Genomic DNA, 18321 nt, shown 5'->3' with positions numbered 1-18321 from the left:
TCACACCTGGACGGCTGCGAGCGGAGTAATGAGGAACAGTTAATGATGCCTCATGAATCTTCTTGCTAACCTTAGTGGCCCGTGTGGACAGAGCAGCAACCGTTGCCATGACGCTCTTGAATGAGTCACGCAGGGGGGTTGCGAGAGGGCTTGCGCGTGCGTTATTTATGCAAATGGAAGCTGCGAACATGTGACCGGTGATTGTAGTGCGTGTATTGACCGCTCTGGCGGTGCCTACGTAACCGTGTTCTTTGAATGCGTGCGGTCGGCCCGTTTGTTGACTTACTCCATTAGCGCCATAGCATCGCGATGCCAGTGGCAGGCAATCTGTACTTCTCTGACGTCCTAAGTTAATGCAATTAGGCAAGCGATACAGGAATAGCGCATTTGTTCGCTGTGACCAAAATGATGTCAACAAAACAAAATGCCTTTTCTCTGAGGACGTGCTCGTTTACATTAGCGCGTATCAGTGGGTGAACTGATAGCGTAAGTGGCTGTCATCAAGATTGCCTGCTATAAAAGCATTGTGCTTCGAATCGTGTTTCATTTCATGTATAAAGTGAATAGCACATACTGCACTCCAACGCACCTATAAAAAGCGTAACGATGTGTGTGTGTGTGTTGTGTGTGTGTGTGTGTGTGTGTGTGTGTGTGTGTGTGTGTGTGTGTGTGAGTGAGTGAGTGAGTGAGTGAGTGAGTGAGTGAGTGAGTGAGTGAGTGAGTGAGTGAGAGAGAGAGAGAGAGAGAGAGAGAGAAAATAATGCAGAGAAAGGCAGGGAGGTTAACCAGAGGTAGTTCCGGTTGGCTACCCTGCGCATGGGGAAGGGTTAAGAGGGATAAAAAGAGAAACAGAGTGGAAGGGGGAGATAGAAAGAAAGGGAGACAAGCACGAACAAAGCGCGTACACTGAGTGAGTGAGTGAGTGAGTGAGTGAGTGAGTGAGTGAGTGAGTGAGTGAGTGAGTGAGTGAGTGAGTGAGTGAGTGAGTGAGTGAGTGAGTGAGTGATAGGTAGATTCTAGTTCGTACGCATGGTAAGGCGTGCGGAGTAGTGTGGCATGGCTAACTCCGAGCTTCTTGGAAATAGTGAATGACTATAAAACCGACGATCAGAACAAAAGCAAGGAAACCATCACTTTGACTAAGTGCGTGCAATCGAACAACTTCAGAAGCAAGTGGAGCACCTCTGCTCTTCATAAACGTTGTCCTCGGATGAGAAATAGCATAGTCAGTCATCTTGCACCGAAACCTCTGACCTGTTAACGATCTCCCAAGGTTTTTGTTCGTAAGGACATTATACAAAATCTAGCTTTTGATTCAAATTATTTTACATTATATCCAGATGCGCAAAACATATTATGTGCCGGGGTTTTATCCTAGATTCATCCAATCCCAATGAAAGCAATTTGCTTAAAAAGTCTTTTCTTAGGCAGACGTTATTGTTCGATCGTTTACTCAACAGACCGCGAAAGCGATCGAAAGCGTTCAAGACTATGTTCAAATGCCTGAATGGAAGTGTATACCACGATGTGAAATGACGAGCTCAGCTGCTGCAAGCAAAACAAAAGCCTTGCCAACTACGGCTAGGGCTTGGCAGTGAAAGGGTTAAGTGGATACTTCAGCTCAGGGCCAACTTTGATTTTGCTATTCACACACAGCGCAGAAATGCTCACGTTAAAGAACCACTGAATTTATTTGAATAAGATTTGTTATATTCAAAAGAAAAATAGGTGAATTCGGATGACTGCAGAATGCATTAATTTTATTTAGAGCTGCGTATGATTTTAGATACAGCAATGCACAAACACGTAGTTAAACTTGCATGAAGTCCTACCAGGCTTGCCAGATTAATCCAACCACAGGTAGCCAAATTGCCCTCCGCAGTAGCCCAAATGTAGCCAAAAGCGAAACTTTTGGGTAGCCCAAAAGTAGCCAAAAGGCTTCGCCTTTTTGTGAAGTCATTTCTTAAGCATACTGAACAAAATTTCGGCAAGAATACCTACTTATTAGTTTTTCGACGCATGACCACGCATGACCTCCGCGCGCATCGTCACGGAGGCCATGCGGCACGGAAAACAGATGCTGCTCAAGCGTAATAGGTGCAGAAATGCAGGCATGCAGATAAATTCATGATAAGGCAAATGTGGTATTCATTGCAAATGCACTGTTTTATTTTTCCGAGGGCAACGAAAAATCTCGAAAAGAACAACACACAAATAGCACCGTGCAATAAACACGCTAAGCAAAGGCATGCACGCAGGCGTTCAGTATTATTACTTACAGCTCATGGTAATTTCGCTTAACACCACACAATGCACAAAACGAAAAACTACAAAAAATTGCAAGACAACGTCTAACACAATAGATGGCGGTTGGTACACAATGCAGTACGATATATAGACATAAAAAATATGTGATGATTAAGCATCACGAGCTTATTGCGAAGTAGAACTGCTTGGTCCTTACAAAATGTCAGAGCTGAAACGGGGCAAAAATTCTTCTCCCGGTTTAAAATCCTAGCAGCGGCCTCCGTTCCTGGCAAGGCCAAACTTCACTGGAGGAGCGCTACCAATGTCTCGTTCGACATTCTATTTCGAAGGTCGGTTTTAATGAGCGAGACCTGGCTGAACACTCGTTCGACGGCGGCAATTGAGATAGACAGTGATGGAAAAGACAGGAGGAGGGTTTGGAGTTGGGTAGGGAACGCATGGCTGTGGTGGCTGTTGGGCAGCGGAAGAGGATATGTTCTACATTGGCGTCAGAGCAAGGCCATTTGGGCAGGAAGGGTCCTAGCGAATCGCCACGTAGGCGCCATGCGGCAGGCAGAACATTCGGCAAATTTTGGTTATGTTCAGCTCGGTGTTGTTCCTCCGTTCTGGCGCCGAGGTCCCCCGCGGCGCACCGTCAACGGGAGCTAAAAGCATCTCATGCTCAAAACGTAGGACGCCGAAAGCTCACATCTGGAGAAAACAGTCTATGTTCGCTGGCGCGCTAGCGGATGGCGTTAGTTCGCGGATGGAGACGTGTTTCCTGAGGCCAGCTATCTTAATTATCAAAAGGCCGCGATCGTTGACTTCTTGACATGCATATGTGTTCTCTAACATGAATCTTGCAAATTTTGATTTTGTAGCAGACGCGCTCAATTTCTTTAACCTGCTCTCATTTGCATTTTGATTCCACGTGCTCTTCATTTGTGCTTAACTATTCTTACTTTTTTTTACACAGGAAAAATATGTAGCCCAAACATCGCCACATAGCCAAAAGGAAAATTCTGACACCAACTCGGACAAAAAGTAGCCCAATTTGGCTACGAATAGCCCACTCTGGCAATTCTGGATCCTACATCTTTTGAAATGTCTTTTTTATTTGTAATTCTTATGGTCGGCATCCAACTTTCAACTATTTGCAAAATCCTACACATTGCAACACACGTAGGAAGCATGTGAAGTACATGTCGTTAGCAATAATATAAGCTAAATTGTGCGCAATATAACTAAAAAAATACACTAATCGGATATTGCATGAAAGAAATTCAGGCAGATGCAGTAGAGGAGGTAAAATATAAACCGCATATGAGCCTAATGTCAAGTAACACGATCAAAATACGAGCTTTGCGACATTTGTTCGCGCATCTATTTCATAGCATTCCGTTCATTTTTATTACACTGTCCCTTTTTCTTGCGCGGTTGAGATTTTCTCTTCAAACGGCTGTTTCCAGTCCTCCTTATCTTCTTTTATACACGCCATGCATTCATCTATTTTGTCTTCACCTTCACTTGCGTGGCAACAGGTTTGTAGAGACATCCATCAAGTCATTGCAGTGTTGTTTACCGGACAGGTTGTGTTCTGCTGAAGAATTTCTCTCACACTCTGGCTCGTCTGCACAAGTATGACGGTGTAGGTAATTATCGCTGCCGCCATCTGCAGAAAACACAGTCAAAGATCATTAAAGGCAGTCGACTGCATTCACTCCAACTCTCGAAAAATAAGGCAGGAAAAAACAAACGCTGACACACAGTTTACCGTTGTTTTGAAGGTATATATATATATATATATATATATATATAATACGCACACGGCACTGTATATTTAATTGTTAGTGATGGAATCAAATACATTCAACAACACGATAACAAAAACACCGATGTCAAATAAAGTAAATTAACAGAAAAGCCGACTATGTTGAGCGTTCTACGATAAAACTGTTTTTGCTGTGGTACAGCAACATCCTGGCTGACACAGGCTACAGGTGAAGGAGCGTGGTCAGAAACACAAGGGGGGCAAGTAAAAATTTTTGCAGAAGAGCTCGCATCTCCGCCGTTTTGCCGAAAAACGACACCACGTAAGCTAGTTCACCGAAACAGTTCTGAAAAGACACTTTGTTATTACTTTTTTTTTACACACACGGGTGGTCGGTCAGGCGCAATCCTCTTTGTGAGGGGAGATATCAGTAGGAAAATGTAACGTCAGAAAATTTTCAAATAAAATGTCATATTACCGTAATTTTGGGTAACCAGTTCTGGAACGCTCTCTGCGTTTTCCTGAGTCCGTTCACCGAGTGTGACCAGCACGTGCCTATTGTTGTCAGATTGACTGACTTATCGATTGATTCAGTGACTGAATAGTTGATTATTTATTTATTTATTTATTTATTTATTTATTTATTTATTTATTTATTTATTTGTAGATCGAGTTCGAGGTTACGAACACTCGAGTCATAAGAGCCGCCATGACGGAAGGCTCCGGATAATATTTCACCACCTGATGTTCTTTGTGCGTCATCATCTCAGCACACGAGCATTCCACCCCCCTTGGACACCCGCCACCGAGGTTGGTCATTCGACATGCGACCTCGTGCAGACTGTGTCCAGGGAGGTACGACAATCCCTGTCAGGTGAGATGGCAGCCACCGCAAAGGATCTGTGGCTCGGCGTTTTGCACTTACCTGATGTTTAACTTAATCAAAAGCGAAAAAGGGGCGAGTTGGTGTGGAAGCACTTGCAACTGAAAGTTTATCGGAAAGGCTACGGACTTTATAAACCCGACATGTCCTACGTCATCAAACGTCACCAAACGCCATGAAAAGAGCAGGTAAAAAATGCCATAAGTATTATTCGGTGTTAGCACGCCAAAAAATGCTGCCACGCGCTAAGTCGCATCAAGAAAATCTATTTCAGTGTCATGAAGCGCTATAGAAGCATGACTGACACACCCTGCCCCTTTTTCTTTATCTCGGGGGCCTCTACAATTTCTCTTCTTTTTCTATCTTTGTGCTTATACAAGACTGTTGTATTTGCAAACTGGGGTGTGCATTTACCATGTGAATTGCAGTCTCTTACGTGCAACGTTGCACACGGCTCAGACGCATTTAAATTTCTTCGTACAGGTACTCACCGACACGAGTAGTGACATGTTGAGCTTGAAGAAGTCGCCACCATGCAAACTGAGCTCTTCCGGATCAATGCAGCTGTGAAGGTACTCGATCTGTATTGATCAGTGCAAAACGACCATCACTGGACCATATAACTTAGTCGAAGCACCACACTTTCTTGTTAAAGTTGGGTTGCATTCCGTAATGAAATGAGCAAATGCTCTAGGGGCAGGTAGCTTTTAATGTCTACTTTTTTACTACATCTGGCCACACCTGACTTTATTCCTATCCTACGAGCTGAAATTTGCTTGCATGCTCTGAATTCCCTGGAATGCGGGGAAGTAGGAGGCGAAAGGGGAGGATAACAGTATGACTGGTGTGTTTGGTAGTCACTGCTTTTTGCTGCTGGGCTACTTGGTTCATGGTCATAGTAAAATGGGCCGTCGTGCCTGTCCGATCGATCCTTCGTGTGCCTTCGCGTGTTATCTGCCAAATGGTAACTGATAGTTACCGCGATAATATTCTAAGTCCATGTGGCTATGTATAGTGTGTGAATATAATATGTTCAGTGTGCGACCCACCATGCCTGTATATTAGTATAGTAGTGCCTGGAGCACTGCCATCTTAACCCTTACTAGATTCCTTACCCCCATCCATCCTCTCTCTCTCTCTCGCTGTATGGACTTCTAATACTTCTATTCTGAGGAATAGACATGTAACGTAAGGACTATGCTTTAGATATTTTTTTCTTGCTATCTAGACCATAACTCATTTCCACGAGCGATGTCGACCAGTTGACGTTTTTGTCATTCAGGGAAGTATGCACGTAGAGACATCTATATGAGCTTCTCGAACTACAAAAATGACGATGCCTACGCGACACAAAGCCTCTTGTTTTTGTTTCTGGTGTGGTATAGCTGCTACCAAAATGCTGGTGGTGTATAGCAAAGGCGAGATATTCTATACACAGATGTAGGAATGTAGTTATGTTCGTTTTTCGGGAAGATAATAAAAGTTACTTGATATCTGTAGTGGTCGTCGCTGAGGCTCCCGGTAGTCTTACACGCTTCTTTGACTTTTTTCCCCTGCAGAGTATTCGAGAAAAAAAATCAACAACAAAGGACTGAGTTCATCAAAAACACATTGCATTTTCAACAAAAAATTAATGCGTTATTAAGCGCCACAAAACTGGCACACAAAATTTTGTAATCAGTCGCCAGGAGGGTTGAACAATGTGCTTGAAACACGCAGATTTTCATGCTTCATTGCTCATGCACTTTCTCATGGTGGTTTTAGAGAGCTTGGGCTTGTCCGTGCGTATTGTAAAGATTACCGGCTTATCACAGACGCGGACGGTAGTAACAATGCTGTTAGTGACAGATTGGGGTGCTTTGTCGAATAATTTCCCGTTATAGATGTCATTACGCAGCTTTTCTTATCGCAAAAGGCTTTTTTCAAAGGCAGCGCATTATCGATTTATATGCTGCCGAAACTCTACGTCAGCAACCAATATGAATATGGTTGGTCCCTACAATGCTAGCTCTGTGCTCTGCCTACTTAAATTCTTCGCCACCGGATGTCGCCAACAGCGTTGCTACATCGGTCCATGTTACAGTTAACTTAGTATTTCGTAACCGCCGATAAGTTTAAAGACAAGTTAAACCTCTCTTTTTGAGCCGCGGGACCGTAGTTACTTCGTTTACATTTCATTTCATTTCATTTATTTTGCCCTCAAGGTACATAGTACATCATAGAGGGAAGTTGCTAAGAGAATACAAAGTAAACATCGGTAAAAGTAACTCAAACAAAATAAATAACAGCAGTAATAATTCCAAATTTTGAGTTGACATCCGATGATAACAGAGGTACAAAAGATACAAATACAAATGTGATGTACACAATGGTAAAGAGGTTCGAAAAACATAACATGTACCGTAGATTTACAAGATGCATTGTTAACTTTTTGATCATGATGCTGATGAAAACGCTGCAATAGAGAAAGGTATATACACATAGGCAAGACAAATGGTAAGTATGTTACAAAAGTACGTTTTCGAGTGCGTTTCTAAACACACGCCGATGAATTATACCTGTTAATGAAGGGGATAAGCTGTTCCAGTCTTTGCTAGTCATTGGTAAGAATGAATTTGCGCCCATGATAGTATTGAAATGAGGTATGCTAACTTTCTGATTATGATCACGGCGAGAAGAAATGAAAGGTGCTGGCCTGATTCGAAGAGTGCGTAAAAAGGTGTTATGACAATAGATTTTGTGAAAAATAGAAATGCGTGAGTGTTTTCGGCGGTCGGATAAGAGAGGCAGGTTTAATAAACATTTCATGTGTGTTACGCTTGCTGTCCGATTGAAGTTATTTAAAATGAAACGGGCTGAGCGGTTTTGTATAGCTTCCAGCGTATGTATTAGTGTTGAATACCAGGGATCCCATATTGATGAAGCATACTCAAGTTGCGAGCGAACGTAAGTGGTATATAGTAATTGTTTTAATGATGATGGTGCATGAGAAAAATTTCGGCGCAGGTACCCTAAAGTGCGGTTAGCTTTGGACACTATAATATCAATATGCGATTTCCAAGACAAATTGTTAGTTATGGTCACTCCTAAATAACGATACGAGGTGACACATTCGAGTGATACATTAGTGAAGGAATAATTAGGAGAACTAGACTTAGTACGAGAAACCCTCATAGTTTTGCACTTCTTAATGCTAAGTTGCATTTTGCACGTGTGGCACCAATCAGTTACTTTATTTAAGTCAGTTTGTAGAGCTGTTACATCACAGTCATTGGAAATAATGCGGTATGTCACACAATCGTCTGCAAATAAACATATATTTGATGAAATATTAGTAGGTAAGTCATTAATGTATATAAGAAACAAAAGTGAGCCCAGGACAGATCCTTGAGGGATGCCTGAGCCGACAGGGGCTAAAGAGGAATTAAATTCATTAGCAGAAACAAACTGAACGCATGATGTAAGAAGGCTACAGATCCAATTAAGTAGTGTAGGGTCCATGTTTAAAATGCTTAGTTTGTGTAAGAGTAGAGCATGACACACCTCGTCAAATGCCTTAGCGAAATCGAAAAATATATAGTCCATCGTGAAGCCTGCATCAAGGTTAGAGTGTAAATCGTTTGTAAATGTTAGAAGCTGTGTTTCGCAAGAGAAGTTTTTTCTGAACCCATGCTCGTGAGGAGTAAAGAAATTATTGTCGTCAAGGAAGTTAATGAGATGCGTGTAGATTACATGTTCCCTAATTTTACAATGTACTGAGGTAAGAGAAATTGGTCTATAATTAAAGGGATTATGAGTGTCACCTGATATGTGAATGGGAATGATTTTTCCTGTTTTCCAATCTAGTGGAAGCATGCCAGAGTTATATGATTGCGAGAATAGATATTGCAATATGATAGACGAATATTCAACTGTGCCAATTAAGAATTTGGTGGTGATTTCATCGACACCGCAGACATTGATGCTTGTTTGTTCTCAGGAACTTTAGCCGGTTTGTGAACGTAATGATTTGACAGAAGAGCGAGGGCATCGATTTGAACAATGAACACCAGCGCCAGTTCTGCCATGTACTCACTCTGAGTTCAACGAGAGAGCTTATACAACTATTATTGCAATGTCGGACCCTGTAAAGCACACAGATGATGGGATAAAAGCGTCGGCGGCAACGTCATTTTTATTATTTAGTGGATATTTTGGCTTCAACGTGAGCGGCACATGAAAGGCAAGAACGCTTTAGCACATAAGATGGCACTACCAGTGTGCTGACGACGTCTCTAGTGCTTCGCTGTTCCATAAACTGTAGCACGGTTGTAGGCACTCAAGAACTACGTACTCTCACGATATGCACGAGCAACAATTGCTGCTTCTTGAGACAGTGCCACTGTTAGCGCATTTTCTCGCACATTCAGAAAATGCAGCCCACGATTATATTGCTTACAGTCACTATTTCCAATACCGTAGACCTCAGGAAGACCGCTAAAGGATAAAATTCACTTTAAGCAATCGAATAGTGAAGGAATTATATGGTTCTGATGAAATGATCGAACATGTTATGAGCGAATTCTCCCATTTAAACGCACAGACATGCATATAGACATGCGCATAGAGACTGTCCTCGATAAGTTGGACGGCAGCGTGTTTTATTAATCTTCATTTCTAGCTAGGCTCGTGGCCTTGAGAGAAGTCTACAGTGTGGGTCCAATAGCTCGGCTCCGTTTCTAAAGAACTTCAGTTTACGTGACAATTTTTACCGCATGATTATTGTAACGCACTCCTTCTTTCACTCTATCCTTCCATACCTATATTGCCATTTTCCTGAGAAGGGTAGCATACCTGTACACAACTTTGGCTAATATTGATACTTCTCTATAAAAACAATAGCATATACGCAGTGTTACATAATCCCACATGAACATATGTGGATTCAACCATAAAACTCCATATTTTTCCATGTATCATATCAGGCATGTTCCGTACGATTATATGAACATACGGGTATTTCGTATAAAAACTGATGTTTTTCCATATGTTATATGGGACAGGTATTGCATGATATGGGACATGCTTCATAAGATATATGGTAACATGCGGGGTTTCATATGGTATCCACCTATCTTAACGTGTAATAACTGAATATAATATGTGGGTCTTTCTGGCAGAGTTTCCTTCTTCCAATTTGCTTTCTCTCTCAAGAGATTGCAAATACTTTTGACTCACCATGTCCGTCATCGACTGGCTGGTGCTAGCTAGCGTGATGAAGTCGTACGTGATGTACGCCGAGTACAGGAACGCCGTGTAGTTTTCCCACACGGCCCGACCGTTCTTGCACATCTCGTAGAGTGACGTGCACAGCACCAGCAGCGTGCAGGTGCTGGACACCACCAGAGACCAGCTCCACACTTGGTTGACGGCGTCCTTCAGCTCTTGTATCTCGTAAAAGTTGAACCGGACAGCTTCAACGCGGCGCACAGCGTCGCTCGTTCGAATCGACAACTCGACGCCGCGCACGTGACCAGCTAGGCACTCCTCGAGAGCCTTGAGCTGGTTCTTGAGGTACTCGACGAGGACCTTGCCAGCCGATCGCAGCGCCACGATGTGGACGCTGTCGTAGACGAAATAGAGCATGACGAGTAGCAGGATTTTGAACCAGGACGAGATCCGCGTCCAAGAGCTTTCCACTCTAACGCTCGAAAGAACGTGCGATTGGGTCACCAGCGGCACGGCTGCCGAGAATGCGGTGCAGTAGGCGACGAAGACGCACCATCGCCGGACGTCGGACCAAAAATACCGCTTGGGGGCACAGCAGGAGCACGCGCGAATACCGACCCGCTTCTCGAACACGGAGGCGCGCAGGTAGAATTCCAGAATCTTGGAAGAGCCGGCGACCATGGACGCCGCGTTGACGATGACCTTGACGAAAAGCACGACGTGGGCCACTACATTGAGCGAGCCTTCGAAGCTGTGATTGGTCCTGGTGGCCTGGTGGCTAGCGTGAGCGACGTTGCCGACCTGCATCCATATCAGGAAGCCGATGCAGCAGCCGGAGTAAAGTGTGTACCAGCTCTTCCAGACGACCCTAGGTGAGCGTTTGTCGTCCTTTCTGAACAGGTCGCGGATGAAGAAGCAGCCACCGAGGCGGCAGAGCAGGGCGTGACATCGGAAGCTTCGAGCCATGAGGGACGTTGTGCCACTGGCGTGTTCACGTCGTAAATCTTTGTCATCGTGATTGCAAACGGTAGCTGGATTGCAGCTGAAAATCTTCCTCCAAAGGCTACCACGCTTCTCTACCGGCATATTCGCCGGCCAAATGACAGGCTTGAAAAGGCCTGTCAAAAGACACATGAACGATTCCTTGAATTTATCTTCAGCTATGCTACAAGCAATGTTGTATTCTAAGGTGTATTATTTAAACAAAAAGGAATGGCCTTTTGTAGTTATTAAAACTGAAATATAAACAGAAGTTTCCCTGTCTGCCGCCAATTATTTTTAAGACGTCTGTGGGAGCTGTTCTTCAGTCCCTTCTTCTATAGTGCAAGTTATGGGTTGCACATACATTTCTTGAGACCCAGGTACGAATAAATACAGCCATTAGGTTACTATTTTTGGCGGTTATTGACGGACTACTTGCACGAGAAATCAAAACGCATATTTAACTGTTACAACATGATCAATAAAATGTTAACAAATCTCTTGAGACCAACCATTACAACCCACAAATTCCAGCCGCCGAGTTCGTGAGGCATTTGCAATCGAAAAGAATTATGAAGCTGCTACCAGCTCAACATAACCCTTCCTATAAACTGCAGAACGAAACCCATTGGTATTCAAGCTAAATTTGTACTTCAATACTTAAAAAGGCGTTTTGATGAAAGGAAAGTGAACAACAGTGCATTTTGCCGCGAGTTTAAAGGCGCCTATCTAATAGCAGCTGCTGCTATGGTTTCATCGGTCCAAGTTCACATGGCTTAAATATGCACCAGTTTTGATTAGTCACTACCAAACACGTCGTAGTGTCATTTTTTGAAATATATTAAAAAAATCCTTGACAATTAAACGGGTAACTAACCTGACTTCTCATGCAATTATTGTCCGACTTCTCGAATAACCTCCGCCATAATAACCTGCTACAAGCTATGTTTTGTAGATTACGCTAACATCTGAAGGGAAAAAACGCATGCTATTTAGCGAGACCATGTTCTTTGAAACAAGTGGATTCCATACTCACTCATGTCCATGCAGAATTTGTCAGGTTCCCGGACAAGTGCTTATATCGGCAATTCCTGACAGCAGTTTCTTCAGGCCCGCTACGTTACCAGCCTTGCGTGAAATACCATTGTGACCGAAGGCCAATGCCAGCGTTGACTAAAAAACGCCAAGCTCGGCCCACACATCTACGAAGATTAAACGCATCGACCTAAGACTCGCTGTTGTCGCAGTGAGTTTTCTGGCTCCATTCAAAGGAGCACTTCGCTGATGATCACAATTCGAATCTGTGCCACCAACATAACAATAAAAGCTATATCATTGTTGAAAGCCCTGTACACCCCCTATTATGTAAAGACACTATTGTATATTGCCGTGAGCAACGCCGAGACGCATGAGCTGCTGGCTTAAGTTCGCTGCTTCTGTTCGCGTAGCATTTGCAACATACATACCAGCTTTCCCACCCGAAAATAAATGAAAAGAAGGCGCTTATGTGCAGAGGGTATGCGAACCACTACTTGCATTCGAAGAATCATGCAAACCGTGGAGCTTAATAAATGCTCAATAACAACTAAAGAAAGCCGACAGGCAATACAGCCAAGAAAAGTAAAGAGAAATGAATGGTTTCTTTCATTTGCGATGTATAATTGATAGCTAAAGCATGAACAATAGCTCCCAGTTTGCCTAAGCCCAGGAACAATTACGCGAAGTCTACTACAAATTTCTCATCAGTGTCATTTCGGAACTTCTAGCATGCGGATATAGGATGTGTCCGGAAAAGAAAAGGTTTACTGAAGGTAAGCAACTAATATTTTTGCTTTCGAATGCAAACACCTTCAATTCTTCAAAATGTACTTCCTTGGCGTCGTTACACGGTTGCCAGTGCTTCTGCCAAGATTTGCACGCCTCCTGAAAGGGCAGCAGGCGGAACCTCCTTTGAAAGAATGCGGCGCGGCTTCTTCGACTTTCTTGGCGTTTTCCAAATAAAGCATATGTTTGTATGCTTGTTAGTTTTCAAGCCGTGTTCGAACCGGGGGAACAAAAACAAGTCGGCTGGGGCGAAGACTGGACGGTATTGCGACTCTGCGTGAGGGATGCCACGTTGTGCTTGGCCAAAAATTCTCTTACATTACGCGATGCGTGACTCGGCATATGGATGCTGCTATTGCGGCAATATGAGCATCCAGGTAGTGCCGATCTTACTGCTGTCACGTAGAACTTTTTTTCTCAGTCGAATCAGTATCTCTGTGTGAAATTAGCGTTGGCAGTTTTCCCAGTCGGTAAAAATTTCATTGTTTGAGTTTCACTTCGAACTGCGACTGAGGATAAACAGAAACATTATTCATGTTTGTGCGACTGTCTTTTTTCTTCCTCTTAAGCGCATTGCCTCACCAAAATCACGGATCTCCACTTAGCTCGTTTGTGTCACTGAAGTAAAAAAAGGATATCTTCGTTTAGCAAGAAACGTTTTTGCTGTAACACCTCACTGGCGCAAGCCATGACGGCTATGCTTCGGCTACATTTATCTTTAGACATTTTGCTTGTCGGCGTCGCCATACAGCTGTTCAGCTCGGCGGAGAAACAGTCACCTAATACTTTTCACACACATCTTGTAAAGAGAAGTTCCATAAAATTATTGCAAAATGCCACCTTCTCACACCTCTTAAGCAGATGAGTCTTTCGTAATATTCATGTTAACCGCTTGTTCATGTTTTATTTTGTTGGTACACTTCTTTCTAACTGAGATCAATCCTTTGTAAAGTTTTTTTGCCTGCGACTATGTAATTTTCCTATGTATGTACTAATAGGAGTTCTCGCTCTCAGTTTCGCGATTTAGTTACGATACGGAGAGCAGTTTTCTCGAGTTTCACAGATTGTATGTACTTGAGCTACTTTGGAGGTCTTCTACCAGTAAATACTTGCCGATACTCACATCAGTTCAATCTATAACGAAGCGTCTCAGAGTGGTAGATATCAATAGGGAAGAATACTATAAAATGGTACGTGAAGCATGCGCCTCAAGTTTCAAAGAGGCTCATGCACGCACGTCTCAGACTCCAAAAGCGACCATCGCCGAATCTCTTAGGAATAAACTCGGCTAGCTGGCTATCGTATGAATGAGGCTCTACCAAAGCACGTTTGACGAAAAAAAAAACTTTTGTTTTTCGCTGACATAAGCGGTCTTCGAAGTTTTCCCGGAGAATTTCACCCGAAACGCACAATTTCTTGCTTTTTTTTGGCTGAGCCGAATAAGCGCGGGACATAAATGGATGTGTTCGCCTATGACGTCACATGGAAGAATCACGCCCGTAGACTATTCTAAAATAAGATTTCTCAATTCACCTAGTTTCACAGTTGATTAAAAAAACGTTCAGCACCAACGCTTCTTCGCGAAAACTTGAAGTGAGCGTTTACGACGCCAAAACTATCATTTTTTCGAGGAAAATAGATCGGTCAAACCTTGTACACAATCGCAAACGAGCAAAATTTTCCTAGAATAATTAGCGATGGTCCATTTCTTGGTCTGGTACGCTTCGCGTAGCAGGACCCAAGCGCGACTCAGGGGCAAGATAAGCATGCTGCGATCGAGGCCTAATGATTACAGTATCGGGCTGCTGTGCTGGAAGAGATTTATTCTCACGAACCGTCATATACTTTTTTTCTTTGTAGCTTTACATGCGGACTTCACGAAACTTTGGCGTATTTAACAAAACACTCTAAATGTGATCACCATGACCATATTTCGTACGCTATATGCTCACGGCGTGTACGAAATTGCAAGAGTTATAGCGTACAGCAAGGTCACTTCTATAAATGACTGCGTGACGTCACCTGTGACGCATGTGTGCGCAGCTTCGAGACGCGGCAATCGTCCAATTTCTAAGGGAACTGTAACCAACACAGAGAGCTAGTACACAGTGGCATTTAGAGAACTAGTGTTGCGAAGTTTAGGACTATTTTTTATTCAATGCATCTCGGTGTGTGTTCTCTTTTAGCTAAATGAATGAAATAACAGAGAAAGAAAAGAATGGATAAATTGCCGCTGGTGCCCACCAATCCCATACCTTCCGCATGACGCGCTGCAAGCCATACTGTGTAACAACGAAATTTCACTATAGGCGAAACAAGCTGCATGCTGCTACGGCTCGTCTGTTTCCGGTTACGAGCATTCGTTTCTTGTAGCCTAAGGAATATAAATCTAACCAAATTCAGTATATTTCATCTTCGCTAACTGCTTCTATACAGGTGTGAGAATTAAGGTTGTCGGTGCCACGAAAAAAGACAAATGAGCTGTTTTGGCCACTTCGCGGTGCGCTCGAAACTGTGCTCAATGGTCCCTGTGCGATCACCTTGCTGGATGTTATATTCTTCGTTTGAAGAGCGCACTTTCGACTACGCGTCGACGCTTCATAGCTACCTTCCTAAAAATGTGGCAAGAGTAGCGAAAGGTCTCCCAGTGGTGGTGGGGGGGGGGGGGGGGGGCACGACTTCTATAAAATATTACCAAGCGTTGGGCCGGTAGTAAGCCTTTATCAAAACAAAAAAGCGACACTGCACGGAAAACCGATGTGGGCAGCAGGCAAGATTCAATTCACCAAAATCTTTCTTCCCCCTTCCTCCAACGCACTTGACCTAGGCTTTCATATTGCTGCCATATTCGTGTACTTTTCCAAAGCCTTTGATACCGTTGTACATTGCCAGCTTTTGCATAAACTAAATAGTATTTCAAATAATCCTAGCCTAGTTACCTGGATCTCTAGTTTGCTCGCTGATAGATTGCAATACGTTTGTTTCGATTCTGCAGAATCGCCTACGGTTGCCGTTACCTCTGGTGCTCCGCAGGGTTCAGTCATAGGCCCGCTTCTCTTCCTCCTGTATATAAATGATCTACCTAAGAACATACTACCAACTAAAATCCCTCTTTACGCCGATGAGTGCCGTATCCATCACACAATTACCAGCCACGAAGATCACGCCATTCTGAATAAAGCATTTTCCAACTTTTGTACTTGGTGCAATGAGTGGCAGGTGAACATAAATTTTCTCAAAACTGTCTGCATGTCCTCTACAAACACTACACAACTGTGTCTTGCTTATTGCTTCAATTTTATTCCTCTAGAAAACGTTTCTCAATATAAATACCTTGGAATTCTATTCACACACGACTTATCCTGGTCCAAACATATTGAAACAACCTGTTCTAAAGCTCTAGCACGTCTAGGTTACCTAAAGCGTTCTCTGCGCTCAGCCCCCAAAGAGACAAAATTACTTATATAACCCTGGTTCGGCCCATCTTGGATTACGCGTGTGCCATTTGGAATTCATACCTGAAATCCGACATAAAAAAACTAATCCATTAAAAAAAAAGCTATGCAATTTATATGCCGGCGTTACGACAAGGACTTCTCCCCTTCTTCTAACCTTCCCTCCTTGGACCTCTCTTCGCTACTAGAGCGGCGTAATGTAGACAGTCTTAAACTGTTTTACACCACTGTTAACTCTGAACGTTGCTCATCCTTGGACTACATAAACTTTACTAAAGCGTCTAACGCACGAAATTTTCACCCTCTAAATATAACACCCCTGTACGCCCGCACTGACAAATTCAAATACAGTTTTTTTCCTCGATCCATTGAATTGTGGAACCAACTTCCTCCAAACATACGAAAATTGACATTTGATAATTTTGTTAAGGCAATCACTGGTTGCTGCCCGTGATTCCTAGAACCATGTATTACTCACTATGATTACATGCATATTTGTATGTATTGAGACATTTTTTTTTCTTTCTCGACATATTCCTTATACTGATATGCTTTGCTTTGTACCTTTGATTTGTGTACCCCCTTTTGCTGTGTGTATGGCACCTTTGATTTTGTACCCCAGTCCTGCGATAACCATCTCAGGGTTGCAGTATGTATAAATAATTAAATAAATAAATAAATAAATAAATAAATAAATAAATAAATAAATAAATACACTATCTCGTAATGACGTTTATAAATGCACATACGATTGTAATAGGTTTTAGTTCACATCGGCGAAACAGACAGGTTTATAAAAATGGCCACTATCCCAATGTCAAAGCTGAAAAGCTGTTAGCAAGAAAATATAGTTGACTATGAGCAGAAATATTTAAAACATTGTAAAGTGGCATAAACGACACTTACTGATAACTAAGAAAGTAACAGAGGCTTGAATATATACTCACAATCATGTGTAGCTGTAAAATTTTCGTTTCGCGTCAATGTACCCTGTTTCAGTGACACAAAGAAAGTCACCTCGGTGTGAAATTGATATAAAAAAGAACACCAGTCCAAATCACACAAAATCTCGCTGACATGGAAATACGTTTTATTACAAAAACAAGGAAAAGAAGGCCTCTTTAGAACCGGCAAGGAAAGCAAGCAAAAGTCATCATGACACTGCATCGCGATTAAAAAATACAAATTGCCACACAGCGTACACAGCACAAGTCAATATCCCCGTTACCAATAAAATTGTCCAGGTGTATCATTAGGCGCTTAATTGTGGATTTAAAAATACGGTGTTAACCACGTTAACGCCGTCCACTTTACTGAGTACAGACCCTCGTGGGCAAAGTTGAGGTGCGTGACAGTGAAGAGGGTTTTCCGTGGCGCAAGTGATAAGAGCAAGCAATAGATCGGTACCAAGTATAATTTCCCGACACATATAGATATAAATAGGACAAATAACTTTATTATCGACACAGTTCCTTGAATGATATGAATGAAATTGCTTACATTAGAGAGAGTTCATTTCTGTTGACTACAGGAAGTGAAATGTTTATTTAGGACTTGCAATTTTTCCCCAGCATTGCCAAAAATTAGTAATTTTCTGAAAACGTAAGCTTGCAGTTTACAAATATGTAACTCTTCACAAAAATCATTTATCGCAGTTCTGTAAACTGCGTCCGTTATAGAGGATCTAAATGAGACATTTGGCAGAGAATACGAATTGTTTACAATATTCTCAATGGTTTTTCAAAAGCCCTATCACCATAATGGTATATTTCATAGCGATATTATAATGCGAGAATGTTGTTCCCATGGTATATACTAATAGGACAGTTTACAAAATTGGGATAGCAGTTTTAACGCGATAGCGTCAAGGGCACCGTGTCGTAGAAAATCCGGTGTTGGCGTCCGGCGCCAGATTCCCAGTGAGCGAAAATTCCCGCATACATTTATTTATA

Source organism: Dermacentor andersoni, chromosome 10 (genome assembly GCF_023375885.2).
Source record: "Dermacentor andersoni chromosome 10, qqDerAnde1_hic_scaffold, whole genome shotgun sequence".
Taxonomy (NCBI): Eukaryota; Metazoa; Arthropoda; class Arachnida; order Ixodida; family Ixodidae; genus Dermacentor; species Dermacentor andersoni.
Note: the sequence above shows the minus strand (reverse complement) of the source record.